We start from the raw sequence: 6,646 nt of genomic DNA on the forward strand, positions 1-6,646 counted from the left end.
TGGAAGGAGAAGAAATAAGTGTGAGATTGCAATTAGCTTATTAATTGGCTCAGAAACACTGAAGTCAGGTACTGCTGGTTTAAATTGGAAGGGTAGGATTGTGTGCTATAACCAGGCACAGGGAATTAATTGTGGAAGGCCTCTTTCAGCACAGACCAGCCTCCACACTTCTCCATCCCTCTCTTCCTTTGGAACGCAAGAAACCATGTGCCAGCTTGTGTTGGGAACCACACCAGGATGCTCTATAGAGCCCTGCCCACGGAAGCTGTTAGGTAAAGCTGCTCCACAATGAACTTGACATTCAACCCAGACGCTCAGAATTAAAACCTGAAAATTGCAGGCTATCTTCCCTTGTGCACCGCAATGAACATAAGGAACATCCCAAAATATCCTATTAAAAAATCCTATCAAGAATTGCTCTCCGAGAGCTTCTGATCATTTTGAGCGCGGAGATGTTCATTAGTCTGAGATACATCTCATTAGGCATACGGGTGCTTTTAGCAAAATAATGGACAGAAATCTGCAGCTTTCTCCCAAGCTAGATTTTCGGGGGCTTTCAATGGGCCTGTCACAGCTATCGTGTAGACATAGCATGCAATTTTCAGCTTTTTATTCTAAATGTGCAGGTTGGGCTAATGACGCTGGACTATTATGTGTAGCCTGAGTGTGGTATTCAAGGTTCAACTCCAGCAACAAAGGTCAAATCTATATTTATCTGGGTCTGTAAATGCAAGGCGTATATTTCATGCCCACTTCCCCCTTTATATGTGTGTGTGTGTGTGTGTGTGTGTGTGTGCATGAGTGTTCATTGAAGCACAGGCTGCAATTGAACCTTAGTGCTCAACCATCTATTTTATTTTATTTTTAATATTAGTTTCATGTGAGTTTATGTTATATAGCTGGCTATCAGAACTTCCTGCTGGTTTAAGTTCTGTGTTCAAGCAATTATTCCTGCCAGGGATTCAGTAAGTACCAAAAAGAAAAAAAAGAAAAAGTGTTAACACAATTCCTCAGGGTCTGTGTTTTTTTTTTTTCTACAGCTCTGGATACAGGGACATTTTCTCAGCCAGCCCCAAGCAACAGATTTCACAGAAACATTATCTGCCTCTTCAAACTCTGTATGGCTGCTGTTTGCACTTCCCTTGATTCAGTGCTATCAATTACTTGCTTGTAGCCGAAGCCTTGGGGAAAAACTGCCTGTGTACAAATGTTGCAACCTGTCCTCATAGGGAAGTCACTCCATACCCCTGATCATTTTGGTTGTAGAATAGAGATAGCAGTAGAGTTGGAAGGGACCCAAGGGTCATCTAGTCCAACCCCCAGTGATGCAGGAATCTCAGTTAAAGCATCAATGACAGATGGCCATCCAACCTCTGCTTAAAAACCTCCAAGGAAGGAGAGTCCACCACCTCCCGAGGGAGACCATTCTAATGTCAAACAGCTCTTGGTGTCAGAATTTTTCCCTTATGTAGTCAGAATCTCCTTTCTTGTAAGTTCATAGAATCATAGAATCATAGAGTTGGAAGAGACCACAAGGGCCATCGAGTCCAACCCCCTGCCAAGCAAGAAACACCATCAGAGCACTCCTGACATATGGATGTCAAGCCTCTGCTTAAAGACCTCCAAAGAAGGAGACTCCACCACACTCCTTGGCAGCAAATTCCACTGTCGAACAGCTCTTACTGTGAGGAGGTTCTTCCTAATGTTTAGGTGGAATCTTCTTGTTTCGAGTCCTACCCTCCAGAGCAGCAGAAAACAAGCTTGTTCCATCTTCCATGGGACAGTCCTCGAGATATTTGAAGATGGCTATCATATCTCCTGAGAAGAGAAGACTCCCTGGAAAAGACTCTGTCCAACCATCTCATCCTCTGTCGTCCCCTTCTCCTTGTGCCCTCCATCTTTCCCAACATCAGGGTCTTTTCCAGGGAGTCTTCTCTTCTCATGAGGTGGCCAAAGTACTGGAGCCTCAGCTTCAGGATCTGTCCTTGCAGTGAGCACTCAGGGCTGATTTCCTTCATAATGGAGAGGTTTGATCTTCTTGCAGTCCATGGGACTCTCAAGAGTCTCCTCCAGCACCATAATTCAAAAGCATCAATTCTTCGGCGATCAGCTGTCTTTATGGTCCACCTCTCACTTCCATACATCACTACTGGGAAAACCATAGCTTTAACTATACAGACCTTTGTCGGCAAGGTGTTGTCTCTGCTTTTTAAGATGCTGTCTAGGTTTGTCCACATATGTGTAGAACATTTAATTGATTCATAATCAATCTTGGATTGAATTACCCCAAATTAAAGTTTGTTGGATCAAAGTAAGGGCTGGTTAGATTTTTTGAAAATTCTCAGCATACAATATACAACTTCCTAATGGAGTTTAAGGGGCAGCACTAATCTATAGTAAGTGTTCACACACAAGATGAGCAAGGCTTCCAAAACAAAATCAGAGAATTAACACTATGCAGGAGAACCAAATTTCGACTCTTCAATTATACACCTAATGGAAAAAGTTAGTACAAACACTCTTTGAGTTTCTGGCAACACAAAAGCTGTCATGCACCTCTAAATTCATTACAGCTCAGTACATCAATCATTGGGCTGGACCCTTATACTTATACTTTGATCCTGGAAGTATAAACACCCACTGTTTATTATGCAGTAGTCTGAAGACCTTAATGACCAGGAACACATTTATTATAAACATCAACTTCTCTTTGGTAGGTATTCAAACATTTGGATGGCATATATTGAGCAATATGTATAAAGCAAGATGGCTGTATTGATGGTTACTGCATTGTTAATGTGAGCTGATTGGGGGTGTTTTTCTGTTTTCACTCCCTCTTCTCTTCTTTTTTTCTTCTCTCCTTTTTTTCTTTAATAAAATTTCAGTTTAAAAATTATCTGTCTATCTATCTATCTAGGGATGTGGGTGGCACTGTGGGTTAAACCACAGAGACTAGGACTTGCCAGTCAGAAGGCTGGCGGTTCAAATTCCCGCGATGGGGTGAGCTCCCGTTGCTCAGTCCCTGCTCCTGCCAACCTAGCAGTTTGAAAGCATGTCAAAATGCAAGTAGATAAATAGGTACCGCTCCGGCGGGAAAGTAAACAGCATTTTCATGCGCTGCTCTGGTTCCCCAGAAGTGGCTTAGTCATGCTGGCCACATGACCCGGAAGCCATACGCCGGCTCCCTCGGCCAATAAAGCGAGATGAGTGCCGCAACCCCAGAGTCAGCCACGGCTGGACCTAATGGTCAGGGGTCCCTTAGCCTTTACCTTTATCTATCTATCTGAATGCATCAATAAATGTATAGCATTGTCCATAATACATAATACAGTTTATGGAATACTGATTTAATGCAGATCATACATACATCCAGCCTATGAAATACAGTGGTACCCCACAAGACGAATGCCTCGCAAGATGAAAAACCCGCTAGACGAAAGGGTTTTCCGTTTTTCACTGCGCTTCGCAAGACGAATTTCCCTATGGGCTTGCTTCGCAAGACGTTTTCGTCTTGCGAGTCTTGTGATTTTTTTCGCTCCCCCCCCTTTTCTAAGCCGCTAAGCCACTAATAGCCTTTTAGCCGCTAATCCGCTAAGCCTTTAATAGCCACTAAACCGCTAATAGCGCTAATCCGCTAAGCCGCTAATAGGGTTGCTTCGCAAGAGAAAAAAAACGCTAGATGAAGAGACTCACGGAACGGATTATTTTCATCTTGCGAGGCACCACTGTAGCAGGATACTGACTTGGCGCTTGTGGAGAGTAGAAAGAGATCTAATTCCATATTCCTTTCCGATGAAGAACTGCACAAAATTCAAGATTGGGCTGTCAATCTAGAGCGAGTTACAGAAGGTGGTAATAAACTAAACCACCCAAGAGAAGCCAAGGAACAAGTGCTTTGCCTTGATTTGTGCTCTTTTGATCCCCTCCCTGTGTGTTGCTCACTCTTCTATTGATCTTCCGTTGGTTATTTCCACACTTTCATCTCCTCTTTTCCACAGCGCCCACAGGGAAGGGATATATTTGACATCACCAAGATTGCCTTCACCTCGACAGCCTCTGAGCTCAGAACCAACATCTGCAGGTGAAGAGATTGCCTGAGGTCAGGAGCAAACCAACTGGATCCACCTGAAGCCACTGTTTTTGTTCTGTTTTCAATGGCACTGGGATCACATCTCCCTTGCAAGCGACCTCAGTCTGCCCCAGGCCTTTCATTCCATTGGAATTGATGTGGGCTACAACACAAAGTTTGCGAAAACCCTGAATGCTCCAGAGAAAATGAAGAGAGAAAGAAAAGGCATGCTTGAAAATACTAGAGCCTGGGTTGCCAAACGAAATGAACTGGCCAGAGAGAGAGAGAGAGAGAGAGAGAGAGAGAGAGAGAGAAGTATTTCTTCACTCGAAGAATAACTTCCTAGAATTCTTTGTCATTCATTCTTCTTCCAAGTTGCTCAGATCAGATACATAAGAAGAGTCCAGTTGGATCAGGCCAATGGCTCAACTAGTCCACCATTCAGTTCCCACAGTGGCCAGCCAGTTGCCTGTGGGAAACCTGCAAGAATATGAACAGGGTTCATCCCATGGCATCCTGTGAAAGAAGCTAAGAAGAGAGATAACATTGCCTGAATCTTTGGGGTCACCAGTGTGGTCCCTATGTATACAATGCTGCACTTGAGGTATTTACCTGGTGCCCAGAAAGCCTCTGAGCCCCTCATCCAACTACTGCTTCCTTGGTCACAAGGTGGTGAGGGTGGTTACCTGTGATGGCCTGGGAATCCGATTCAGAGGATGAACCGGAGGAATCCCAGCCTGCACAGGAGTCCCCGCCTCCAGGGCCGGCTGAGCCGGGGCTGGGCCTTGATTCTGAGGCGCCTACACCTGTGCCGGATCCTCAGGAGCAGGCACCAGGTGAATCCATTCTGGCTCCAGAGGTGGTTGAGGACTCAGTGCCTACAGGTGAGTCTCCCCCAGGGCCCAGTAACCCTTCAGCCTCTCCTGAACTGCAGAGGCTCAGGGCAGAGAGGCGAAGGGAACTGGTTTCTCCCAGGAGGAGTGCTCGCCTTAAGGCCAGGAGAGGCGGGTCTCCTGGGGGCCGGGACTGCCCCTGGCCTCAGAGAAGATAAAGGCCAGTCAGCCCGGTCCCAGGTTGCGGAAGCAACATCGTCGTTGAGTACCTGCTCCTACCCGGACCCAGACCTGACCTTCCAGTGTTCCTGTCCCCGCCCGGCTTCCTGCTTCGGACCTTGCCTTGCTCCTTGTGAACTGTTTTCCAGGCTAGTGACTCAGGACGGGACTTTGACTACGACAACGGTAACTTTCCCCCCGGGACTAGCACATTACCTTTTCTCCCCTTGCAAAGTGCATAGAGCTGAAGGAAGTTGGAGGAGTGGCACTTTCTGTTAGAATTCCTGCTCCATGATTGCAGTCATGGGATTGTTGTCTATCACATGACAGTATATGTTTTGACTGCACAGAGTGGGAAGTAACGGAGACAGGAAGTTTGTGTTACTGGGTTCCGTGAAGTGGGACTTATTGTCCTTTGTGCTTTTTCTCTTTGCTGTCTGATGCTAGAGAGAGAGGGAGCCATGTTGCAGTGCTCTGTGTGTGTTTATATGTAAATAAAGTAGATTAGCCAAAATGCTGAGTTGCTGAGGTCTGTCACGCGCATGCTGCGCAAACTCTGCAGATCCCTAAGTGTGCCGGTGTTGGTTGGCATCAGTCGCTGTGATGTTCGGGCTGAAGAAAGCTTATGAAGTTCCCAAATGATTAACCAGGAGGGAGGGAACATGCCAGTCAGGCATGTGTCTCTGCCAGGGTCCTACTCGAGTGTAGGCTGAACTCCTGACACTTTCCCTACTTTCTCTTTCAACTCTAAGTACTTTCATCTCTATGTACTTTCCAAAGCTTAGGTTGTGTTTACTGGATTCTTTTTAAATATAATTTTTATTTGATTTTACAAGTGTAAAGATACAACAATACTAAAGACATATCTGTATTTAGAGATTTCTCAGACTCTCCAGACTTCCCACCATCCCCTCCATGGGTCCTATTGTCAACATTTTCAACTGCATATTATTCCATCATCCATATTTTATATCTCCACATATTCTTCATAGTGCTTCTTATATTACAAGTGTTATTAAACCCTGCTAATGCTTTCATCTGATTACAGTGGTGTTCCTACATAAATTATACATTTTCCCCATTCTTTCTTGAAGTTTTGGTCTTCTTGGTTCCTGAGCTTTCCGGTTAGTTTTGCCATTTTGGCGTAGCCCAACAGCTTAGTTTGCCATTCCTCTCTGGTAGTGTTTCCTGGATTTTAAAGTGGCATGTGCACACAATTTCTTCCTGTCTTCCTGTTTCTCTAGGTCAGCAGCGCTGATCTGGGAGACTGGGAAATAGTGAGCAGAGGGGTGGCACCTAATAGCAATCTCTCAAAAATCCACATGTGCTCATGGGCCTAAGAAGTCTGGTGCACATAAGAATTTTCATATCTTGTCAAAAAACAACAACTGTGAACTGGAAGTCCTTAAATATCCTGGACCAAAGTTAAGGACCTTGTATAGTGGTACCTCTGGTTGCGAATGGGATCCGTTCTGGAGGCCCGTTCACAACATGAAAAGAGTGCAACCCACAGCGGCACGTCTGC

Source organism: Podarcis vaucheri (assembly GCF_965113315.1).
Source record: "Podarcis vaucheri genome assembly, chromosome: 3".
NCBI lineage: Eukaryota > Metazoa > Chordata > Lepidosauria > Squamata > Lacertidae > Podarcis > Podarcis vaucheri.